The sequence below is a fragment of the Onychomys torridus genome, chromosome 1 (genome assembly GCF_903995425.1).
Source record: "Onychomys torridus chromosome 1, mOncTor1.1, whole genome shotgun sequence".
NCBI lineage: Eukaryota > Metazoa > Chordata > Mammalia > Rodentia > Cricetidae > Onychomys > Onychomys torridus.
In genome coordinates this window covers 86,223,284-86,235,794 of record NC_050443.1, presented here as the reverse complement: position 1 = coordinate 86,235,794, position 12,511 = coordinate 86,223,284, and the positions used below count along the sequence as shown (strand labels likewise).

The 12,511-nt window shown below is 36.9% G+C and overlaps 2 pseudogenes; one reads left to right on the top strand and one right to left on the bottom strand.

Moving 5' to 3' along the window:
• Positions 1-2,895: 2,895 nt before the first annotated feature.
• Positions 2,896-3,836, top strand: LOC118591630 (annotated as a pseudogene).
• A 5,900-nt stretch (positions 3,837-9,736) lies between these two features.
• On the bottom strand, positions 9,737-10,675 carry LOC118596074 (annotated as a pseudogene).
• Positions 10,676-12,511: the final 1,836 nt, after the last annotated feature.

Here is a 12,511-nt window from a genome sequence, read left to right as displayed (position 1 = left end):
TGTATGTATGTATGGGTTCCCACAGAGGCCAGAAGAGGGCATAGGATCCCCTGAAGCTGGAGTTAAAGGCAGCTGGGAGCTACCTGAAGTAGGTGCTGCAACTGAATTCCCCTCCTCTGCAAGAGGAGCAAGTGTCTAAACTGCTGAGCCATCTCTTCACCCTGGCATGTTCTGTGTTTATAAAATTGGTTTATTCTCACTCTTTTTTTTCATTGAAATCTAAAATTCATGAAAAATATTTTATTCATTAGCTTATTTTCAATATTTAATATAAATAGAAGGAGTTTATTTTCTACCTTTGGCCATAAAAAGTATGTATATATTTTAAATAGCCATGATATTTCCTCCCTATATTTCTAAAATAATAATAATAATAATAATAATAGAATGCCCATTGTTTACCATGAAACATTTTCTCGTAAAATGAAGAGGTTTTGGATGTAATGTTACCTATTTATATTTTCAATTTTGTATTCTTTTTTTAATTAATGAATTTCATTCTTTGACAATTTCAAACATATATGTAGTCAACAATGGTTACTCTTCCCTCAACATAATTTATTTTCCCTCCAATCTTGGCAAACCTTCATTCTTCCTTACAAATCCCTTTCCCATTTTTACAGGCTTTTGTTTTGTTTAGTGTCCCATAGAGCTATCTGTGTGACACTGAGTTTGGAACTAACCAGTCATCAGAGCCTGGTGGGCTAACTTGAAATAGCAAAGTAAACTTAGGAGCAATATTTAGGAATGGAACAACATGGTGTATTTTACTCACTGTAATCATTAACTAAAAGTTTGCCATTGCTTACTTTATAATAGACATTTCTGGATGGACAGAATCCTTGAAAATTAGACGTGTTGATACAAATTGAACTATTCAATATTCACTTGAGGCTGTGGTCATGTTCCCTGTTGGATTTGAATTTAATTTTGAATTTCTGGCATCTTCAGAGACCTATCTTCAGTCAAACATTATAAAAGATGACATAGCTACCATATAATAATAACTGTAAGATGAATGAATTCTTTTTTGAAGAGGTAAGATTTGAGCTTTTGTTTACCACTGAAGAGAACTATTCCTTCAAATAGCATCTGTATCTAAAAGCTTTCCTTTAGCAATAATGCAGATAATAACAAGCATTTAGGGCGAAAATAATTTCAACTGGGGAAAATTAAATTTCCATTGTAGAGTGCACATGGACAAAACAGCATGACCAGTTTATGACCCCTAAGACCAGAAACCACATGGTCTCTAACTATGTAAATGTGTCACTCTGCCATAAGCCATAGTGAATAATTTTTAAACACTTGGAATTTACCTTTAGGAAGTTTCTTTTAGGACAACTTGCTTCATTTATTGATTACAAAGATGCTCTAGCATTCCAGATACCAAACACTTTGGGCAAAAAAGGAAATAAAGCCAAATAAGGGTGGGGTGGGGATGGAGTGTCAGGGATGAGATTCAATTTGGCCTCTAGGTGAATGAACCTGAGTATGCATCTTGACATTTTTAAAAGATTTGTTTTTATTTTATGTATTTATGTGAGTGCCTGTGTGCATGTACAAGCAACCATATGATTTTCTGTTGCCCAAGGAGGCCAAAGGAGGGACCTGGAACCTTTAGAACTGGAGTTACAGGCAGTGGTGAGATTTCCAATCTGGGTATGGGAACTAAACCTATACTCTAAACAACTGTGCTATCTCTCCAGCATCACTTCTTAACTTTACAGGCTGGAAGTTTTATCATCTGCATACCATGTTTAAAACCATATTTAATTCCACCATGCTTCAATTAAAACATTGATACAGTAGGAAAGATTTAGGTGTGTTTGAATAAAGCTTAATAATTTATATTTGAAATATTAGTCATGTGATATTTAAGGTGATTTCAGAAAGCTATGCTGAATTGGAAATATTGAAGTAGTTTTTAAATTTTAAATAGTGACTTCATTTGTAACGTTTAAAGTTTCTCTATATCTTCCTTGTTCTATGAAAGATATCTGACTTTAGTATTTGTCCTAGGACATAGTCTTGCTTAACCAATAGGCATTGTGAACTAGACAGCAAAGGAGGCACCCTGTGCTGTTGCATCAGAAAGCTAAGGAGTCAACCAGCTGCTCCTGTTTTTCTCAGCATCATGATGACTGGTGTTTACTTGACTGGTACGATGATTTCATTTACAATACAATTACAGAGTGAATGAAATGAGTTCAGCTTGCCTGCATCTAATATCCTGGTCGCAATCTGCTTCCTGTGTAAATTGATGTGAGTAACTTAATATTTTCAACCTCAGTTTCCTTGTCTATAAAATAGAAACAATAAAAGTACTTAATATTATCCCCTGAAAATTAAAATATATCTACATATGAATTTTAACTTCCAGGCTGGTAATTTAGTAAGCATTCAGGATGCATCACTGCTTCCTCTAATCTTTATCACATAGCCCTAGCTTTAGATGCTGTAATCATTTTGTTGTACTTATGATTCCTTTTTAAACCCTTGGATTTAAAGCTCTTTGAGCACATTTAATAACATTTAATTATATGCAATATTATATATTTCATATAAATACCACTTAAGGAAATATTTTCCTACAAAGCTATATCCACAGAGCATACTTGAAACAAATTATCTGATGTTGCTGTTAAATACAATTTCTGAAATATGGGAAGATTCATTGCAAATAAATATATAAATTCTAAAACTGTGGAATAAAATAACAGTTAAATAAAAAAAATAGTTTAAGTTTTTCTTCAGTGATTTTTTTTCTTAAATGGCATATTTGTTTATAATAGCATCCATATATGAGTTAATGAAAATGATGCTACATATTTATAAATCCCTTCCTGAAATGTCTCCATCTCAGCCTTGTTCTGGCAGCTGCTACATTGACCCATGGCTTTCCTGGAGGATGGGAACCACACTGCAGTGACAGAGTTCCTTTTATTGGGCTTAACAGATGACCCAGTTCTTAGAATCATCCTCTTTATCATCATCCTGTGCATCTACCTGGTGACTGTGTCTGGGAACCTCAGCACCATCCTCCTCATCAGAGTCTCTTCCCAGCTCCATCACCCCATGTACTTTTTTCTCAGTCACTTGGCTTCTACTGACATAGGCTACTCATCTTCTGTCACACCCAATATGCTTGTCAACTGGTAAAGTGAAATACAATCTCCTTCCTTGGGTGTACCATCCAGCTTGGCTCAGGTGCTTTCTTTGGGACACTTGAATGCTTCCTTCTGGCTGCCATGGCGTATGATCACTTTGTAGCAATCTGTAACCCACTGCTTTATTCAACCAAAATGTCCACATGAGTCTGTGTCCAGTTGCTTGTAGGATCATATATTGGTAGTTTACTTAATGCTTCCTCCTTTATTAGTTCCTTCTTTTCTCTTCTCTTCTGTGGACCAAACAAGGTCAATCACTTTTTCTGTGATTTGGCTCCTTTGGTAGAGCTCTCCTGTTCTAGTGGCAGTGTCCCTGTAGTTCCTGCTTCATTTTGTTCTGCCTTTGTCATTATAGTCACAGTGTTTGTCATAGCTCTCTCCTACACCTACATCCTCATCACCATCCTGAAGATGCGGTCCACTGAGGGCCGCCACAAGGCCTTCTCCACATGCACCTCCCACCTCACTGCAGTCACTCTCTTCTATGGGACCATCACATTCATTTATGTGATGCCCAAGTCCAGCTACTCCACAGACCAGAACAAGGTGGTGTCTGTATTCTACCTGGTGGTGATCCCCATGTTGAACCCCCTCATCTACAGCCTCGGGAATAATGAGATTAAGAGTGCTCTGAAGAGAGAAATTAACAGGAAAATATTCTCTTAAGTGATGTCTGTTATATTGTAGAATTTAATATAGTAACAACATCCTACAGATAAAATAATGAAAAAAACTAAACACCTGTGGCTGAAATATATGTTCTGATCCATATCATTAGCCACTTGGAAGCTTTTTAGTAACTGTAGAGTATAGACGTTCAGATATTAAATAATAAATCATATTTTCATAGTGTTACACTCAATAAATTTAAATAAACTCATAATTAACAAAGTAATTATTTTATAAAATGTAACTTCCTGAAAATTATTCTTCACTTTCAGTCATTTGTTTTTAAAAATAGTTATCTCCTATAAATTACAGTCATGGAACATGCAAATGATTCAAATGATTAAGGGTGTCTGCATTTTCAATAGTGGCTCATTCTGCAATGTGCATGGTAAGAATAGTCATTTCTGGGGAGACATTTTGAGACAAAATGACAAATAAAATTCCTGGAGTTGTTTTCAGATTTATTTTATAAGTGTTTTTCCTGTGTCCTTGGAGTTGTTCTTCCTGGAATACAAGTGACTGCTGGGAATGGGTTTGTGAACTCATAACATTCTGGGCTGGATCTCTGCTCTCTGGATTGGGATAAGAAGCAGGCTTCTCATGAAAGAAAAGGATGAAAGATCCCTGATTAACCCACTCTCCTGAAAAATCTTTTATTTTCCTTTGTGGTGCTGGGAATGAAGCCCAGTGCCTGGTACTTGGTTACCAAGGTATATATCACTCAGGCATATCCCCAGCTTCTCCTGAAAGTATTATCTGGGTTCATTGATGACCACCACTTTATTCATCATTCTCCATCCTCTCTTTCACTTCCAGTAAGGAACTCTGTGATTCAATCACTTTATGGATTAGAAGCATGAGAATAATTTATTTAAATTCCTTCTCTGCACTCCTACATTTGGTTATGAAATTTTGCATGTTTGGAGGCCAGGATTTATTTACTTCTCTCTGTCTTCATTGTCAATGCCTCTGCTTCAGGCTGACCTCTTTCACAGTCAGTTTATCATTAAACAGTTCCAGTGAAATGGTTAACTTTAGCTGTCAACTTGACAAGGGTGTGGTGCCCAGGTGCTTGGTCAGACACTAGTCCAAATGTACCTTTGATGCTATTTTTTAAAAACATGCTTGACATTTCAGCTAACAGTTGCCAAAAGAAAATTCCTAATATAGATGGTTCTTGTCTAATCAGTTAAAGGCCTTGAGAGAAAGCCTGAGGTCCTCTGAAGAGGAAAACCTTTGAAACTCTAGACCTCTAGGCTGCTGTTTCAATTCTTGCCAGTATTTTCAAGCTGTTTGCTTACTTAACAGACTTTGTACATGCACATATAATTTGAGAAAAATTTATATATATACATATACATATGCATATATAGCACCTTTATATGTATAATTAAAATGAAACCATACATATAAAATGTGTAATAAATATATGAACATTTAGTAAATATATATGTAAGTGTGTAAATGTGAATATCTATGTATTTTTGTATATATATATATATATATATATATATATATATATATAAACACTGTTGTTGTCCTGGGGGAAGCTTAATGAATATAATCCCTAATGAATTTTCCTATCTTTCCATCTTCCAAGTCATGCTTCATATAACTGCCATAGTCATATGTCCAAATAAATTGCTTTCTTCACCAAAACTCCAAAAGATTCTAGCCTCTAACTAGGAAAGGGCCCATGAGACTTGGGATAAATGAGGTTTTAAGAGATGGGAAGGTGAAGAACAAACTGGAAAGAAGAAATTGTGGCCAAAAGGATACAGTAGGGTAGGAGGAGCCAAGAAGATAAAGGAGGACAGAGAAATAACCAATATGAAATATGTATGAAAACCTGTTACTTTGTTAATATTATTTTCAAAATATAAATAAAATATTTTTTAAAAACCTTAGATATGGCCTTTTTCCCCTCTCTCTCTTGTGGTATTTCCTTTCTTTTCAAAATTTTGAGCATGCCCACAGTCTTCTGACTCAAGACTCTCATACAGCCCTGCTGGCAATGGCCTCTTCCCTTCACTGATGCAGCACCTATTTAATGTTGCAGACACCCACACTCTTCATTAAGCCACTTCTAAAGAGCCTTACTGGATCTCAAAACCTAAGATCACCACTATAGCCCACAGGACACTGTGTATTTGCTCTTTTCTCCACTGGTAATTATATAGTTAGGGTATGATTTTCACCTGTGAATGCTGGAAGCTTCTTATACAGAGCTAAAGTGGTGCCCCAATGTCTAATTGTCACTTGGATCATAGAACACGGTAAACTTACATACAACTTTGATATGAATGAAATAAAATACCTAATAAACTAATGGGTAGATGAATGAAAGCTTCATCTTATTTGAACTGTTGGTGCCACTGGGTTCTAAGTCACATTTTGACGGTGGCTGTAAGTGAGGCACACAGTAAATATCAGGATTACAAACACAACTTTGAAACTGTGAATCCTTGTTTTGAAATTAGACAAAATGTTTAATATATCATGTTAAGATAGTCAAGTTTTAAATTTTTAAAATTGGAATAGAATGTGCTAGATATCATTGTGATATTTTCTAATAAAATGTTGTTTTGAGATTCTTTTCATTCTATATCTTCCACTCCTTGTTACTTCTGTTGTCCCTTGTAGCCCCAGCCACTGATTCTTTTTCTCTTTTGTGCCCCATCTGTCTTTTTTCCACTCTCCTTCCTCATCTCCTGAGCTGAGTGGCTTAATGAAGGGCAAGGATAGAGGGAAAGAGAGCTTAGGGGAGCGGGAGATCCCAGCTGGATCAGGAACAGAGAGGGAGAACAAGGAAAAAGAGGCCATCATAAATGAAGAACTCATGGGAATAGGAAGAAGCAAAGTGCTAGAGAGGTCCCCAGAAATCTACAAAGATACCTCCACAATAGACTACTGACAATGGTCGAGAGAAAGCCCGTACTGACCTAGTCTGGTGATCAGATGGCCAAACACCCTAACTGTTGTGCTAGAACTCTCATCCAATGACTGATGGAAGTAGATGCAGAGATCCACGGCCAGGCCCCAGGTGGAGCTCCAGGAGTCCAATTGTCAAGAAAGAGGAGGGATTTTATGAGCGATAATTGTTGAGACCATAATTGGAAAAAGCACAGGGACAAATAGTCAAACTAGTGGAAACACATGAACTGTGAACCAATAGCTGAGGAGCCCCCAACTGGATCAAGCCCTCTGGATAAGAGAGACAATTGAATAGCTTGAACTGGGAGGCACCCAGGCAGTGGGACCCGGACCTGTCCTTAGTGCATGAGCTGGCTGTTTGGAACCTGGGGCCTATGCAAGGACACTTTGCTCAGCCTGGAAGGAGGGGACTGGACCTGCCTGTACTGAATCTACCAGGCTGAGCTGAATCCCCAGGGGAGTCCTTGCAGTGGAGGAGATGGGAATGGGGGGTTGGGCTGGGGAGAGAGTGGGGGTGCTGGAGGAGGGAGGGCAGGGGAACCGTGGCTGAGATGTAAAATTAAATTATAAAATATTTTAAAAAAGAACATCTCACCACTAGGGGGCTCTGTTACAAAGTTCTTTTTAGTAATCCTTTTTATTTCCAAGTAAGCATAGAGTTCTCCATGTATCAATGTATTCTATGGTATAGACTATGTGCAAGGAGCCTAAAACAGAGTTGAGATCATATCCATGTCAAACAATCCCTTGGAACTTCCTAATACTAAGGGAATTCATAATTTCCAACATCATACAACTGCTGTGAAAATTTAAGTGGAAAAACAAGGTATTTGGGGAAACTAAATTCTCTGGATTCAAATAACGGTCCCTTATCTTGTAAACAGAATCTTTGTAGGTTAGCTACTTACTTATGTGGGGCCTCAGGTTACTTATTTTTAAATTAAAACTAATAGGACCTACTCGTTGGGTTGTTTTAAAGAATGGATGAGCTAATGAAAGTAACATGCTAAGAATTATTTCTGATACATTGTTAAGTATAGATTATTGTTGCTAAATAAACTAAATAAAGGAGGAATGGATGGCATCTGAAGAAGGTCAATAACAGTAATTATAACTATTTCAGATAGATACGTACATACATACATACATTAGACAGACAGACAGACAAAGATGCATAGATAGACATACATATTATAGATAGATAATAAATCGATAAATAGATGATAGATACAAAGGTATCTAGGTACATAGATTATAGATAGATGATAGGTACAAAGATAAATAGATGTATAAATTTTAGTTAGATAGATACATACATATGTACATAGATGATAGGTAGATAGATAGATAGATAGATAGATAGATAGATAGATAGATAGATAGATAGGATAGATGATAGATGATGCAACAGATCTCATTGCCTCCCAAATAGATAGATTACATATGTTTGAAACTGAAAATTACTGTGTGGGGGTGATATACACCTTCAATCTCAGCACTCAGGAGGCAGAGGCAGGTGGATTTCAGTGAGTTCTAGGCTAGCCTGGTCTACACAGCAAGTTCAAGGACAGCTAGGATTAAGCAGAGAAATCTCATCTCAAAACAAAGTGAGAATTACAACAAAGAATGTTCTTAATTTAAAGAACCACATACATATCAATTGGCAGGTCCTAAGGATGATACTAGAATATGAAAACTTTAAAGGTTATCTTCAATTCAAAGTACATAGTCTATGAATATATTATAACTCTCTTAAAACCTCCTTTACCTCTTTGTTCTTCAAGCTGTAGATGGGATGATTCAACATGGGGATCATCACTATGTAGAACTCAACCACTGAGCCACTAGTAGCTGGGTTTGAACAACAGAAATGAAGGCAATCAATTCATAGTAGAAAATGACAGCAGTGAGAAGAGAGGTCCATCTGGAGAAAGCCTTGTGTTGCTTGTCTGTGGATCACGTCTTCAAGGAGGTGATGAAGGATATAGCCTGAAGAGGGAGAAGTGGAATGCTGTCCACAATATTGGAGCCAGAAAAGATTGAGAAGATAATTTCAGTAATGGATACACTGGAACAGGAAGGTTTTGATGAAGGAAAGGAGCCACAGAATAAATGAACTATCTGATTGAGACCATAAAACAGAGTCAATCTGACACAAGCAACTTTCTAAGCATCCATACAACCACCCACAGAGGAAACCACCTTGGGATACAGACCCTATAGGATATTCTGGTAGAGTACAGGTGTATAGACACCTGTTTGAACAAGGCCATGGCAGGGAGCAGGATGCACTTAGGTAATAACCCAAACATCACAACGAACAGAGTTGGGTTTCAAAATGCAGAAGATGCCAAAACTAATAGAATTAAAGTATTTTTATTAAAAGTAATTCTGTGAGGCCTTTCAGAAATCATGATAACTTTTTAAAAATAAAGAAAAACATTGGCAAGGATGTAGAAGTTTCAAACATTAATTTAATTAATCCCACTTTGAAATATGTATAGTGTAGAACTTCACAATATCCAAATGCATGATGATCCTATGAAGAAGTTGCCAAGAGTTTCTGAGACAAGTTCCATCAACTGCATCAATAATATTGAAAAAGAATAAATGGCATTTGCCCAGATAATAATTAACATTTTTAAAAATACAATACTAAATAGAAAGTAATCTGTAATAATGGACTACCTAAATAACAAGAATGAAAGAAAGAGTAAGTCTACATCATCCAGGTATCACAACCATGAGATATATACATTTAATTTGAGTCCAGATTTTAGTGCAAATGATCAATTTTATTAAAATCTTAAAAAGTACTAAGTAAGTTTTCATTAATCAGCATAATGCCACTGGACAATTAAGATTTTTCTTTTCATGTAAAACAAGGCAAACAACATGTAACTATTGCATATGTTTCCAGGAAAAGTTCATTTAAATATTTATATATGCACATTGAATATTGTTCAAAATGAGGAATGTGTTCTTGCCATCAATTTCCTCATGGCCTCTTTTACCTCCTTGTTCCTCAGACTGTAGATCAAGGGATTCAACATGGGGATCACCACTGTGTAGAACACAGACACCACTTTAATTTGGTTGGGTGAATGGCTTGACTCTGGTATGACATAAACAAATGTAACTGTCCCATAAAACAAAGTGACTGCAGTGAGGTGGGAGGTGCAGGTGGAGAAGGCCTTGCGCCTGCCCTCAGTAGAGCACATTCTGAGGATGGAGTGAAGGATGTAGAGGTATGAAACAATGATGATAAACAGGGTGATGACTATGATGGAGCCTGCTGAGATGGCAGGAGACATTTCAGCAATGTAAACATGAGTACAAGAGAGCTCCACCAGTGGTGGGAGGTCACAGAAGAAGTGGTTGACTTTATTTGGTCCACAGAAAGTCAGGCTCAACAAACAGCTAGTAAATGATGAAGAATTCACACATCCACCCACATAGGAAATAACCAATAAGATGAAGCAGACCCTGGGAGACATGAGAGTGGAGTAGAGCAGGGGTGAGCAGATGGCCACATAGCGATCATAGGCCATAGCAGCCAGCAGGAAACACTCAGCAGTCCCAAAGACCACATCAGAGCCAATCTGGACTATGCAGCCAGCCACAGGGATGGTGGTTCTCTCTCTTAGGAAACTCGAAATCATGATGGGTGTGACTGAGCTGGAGTACCCAATGTCCACAAAAGCCAAGTGGCTGAGGAAAAGGTACATGGGAGTGTGAAGCTGAGGGCTTCTTCTGATCAACATGATTATGCTGACATTGCCCAGTACAGTGGTTAGTTAGATCCCCAGGAACAATGCAAAGAAGATTGAACAAAGGGTGGGGTTCTCAGTTAGCCCCAAAATAATGAACTCTGTTACCATTGTGTGGTTTCCAGTTTCCATATTTTTTGAGATGATTCCACTGAAATAAAAACCAGTGGCTATCAGAATACATTAAATGACTTCATGATTGATATACTGCACTCCACATTTAGCCCGTTAAAGATAAATATGAATCTCAGTTTGGTCTCACACTTATTCTTTCTCAAGTGTTCTGAAACCAAGTTAAATCATGCCTGATTTCAGAATACTAATCACCATTTATCTTAAGGCCACAGATACAAACTGGACAGTGACTCAGATCAGAACACAGGACTTACTCACTCACAGATATGACATTTGACCAAGTGAGGAGTCTGAATGAATGCATAGAACACTGGTGTTCTGAGATCTCAAATACATGAATGAATGCATAGAACTCTGATGTTCTGAGACCCCCATATGGTTGAAATGATGGGCTTATATGCTGGTGTTTACAGTATCTAATTCAACTCTATTTTTCAGTCCCTTGGAGGCCACCCTTCCCAGTTTTCTTGTAGATATGTGCCACTATGGGCATGCCAATCTGTTGTGAAAAATCAATGTGTATGCGTTTTCAAAATTAAATTAGAGTATTCATGGACAACTCTCTCTTCCTTTCCATGGTAGCAGATTTCACATGCTACATCTACAATATAGTGGCATCTATTACCAGTCTGCACTTCAAGTGTGAGAACAGGGAATATACAGTACATGCAGTGGAAAATGAGACAAAGCTGTTCTGTATTAGCTCACACTACGTCCCCAAGGTTAATTTATTGGGGCAGCTTAACACCACATGCTTAGTATAAGTACAGATCATTAAAATGGAAGTTTCACATAGAGATTAAGCCTGAGAAAAGCATGACAAAATGTATTTGGGGGTCATTATTTGTATCTTAAGAACTATATAGTAATGTTATAATCTTCTTTATCTTAATCGTATTTAGGTAAGGTAATACCTTATGTTAAGGAAATGCTAAATGTTCATAATATGCCAGCCATGTCAGACCAAGAGTAGAAGTAAACAAGTAGTAGTAATACCAAGAAGTCACTGTGAAAAAAATTAATTAGAAAAATTAACAGATAAACAAAATGAAGGCAATATTCCATTTAAACAATATTGTCAAGAGAAAATATTCTAAAATATTTTCAATACTTATACTATTAATTTATGTACTGAAAGTATGAACATGTTCAACATCTATAATCATTATAGAGATGAAAATTAAGTTAACAGTGAAATAGTGCCTCACCTATCTTAGAATGTTATTCTAAAATGATACCCGCACAGAAAATATTGTGCTGCCTTAAAAAGAAGGGAATCTCATCATTGTGGTAATATAAAAAGTCCTGGAAGACACTGTGTTAGGAAAATTAAGGAGAGAAAAACAAATAATGGACAATCCCATTCATATTCTGAAACTAAAGAGTCCATTTCATAGAATAAAGTAATATAAGAATGACAGAGCAGTGACGTGATGGGTATGATGAGCAACTTGATTTAACCTTTCTGCAATGAATATATACATTAAAACATCATCTCGTGTTGTGCACCATAAATATACATGACTACTATCTAATCATTTAATGATTTGATTTTTTTTATTTAGAATTCAGAAAATGGATTCAGTGGAAAAAAATATATTCTCACTGGGAATTGATCACCGGCATTAAACTGGCTACAACAGAAACACACTATCTGAGATGTGAGCCCCACTCCACAGCTGAGGATCTGTGCTTTGATGGCTGTGTAGGCACTGAAGGCAAGAACATGAAACAGTGGGGCATGGAGAGTAAAGGCTCCCATGCCTGCCTCCATTCCATATCTACTCAAAATGCAAGAATACCACCTTTCAACCTCAGTGAAACATCCCCTTA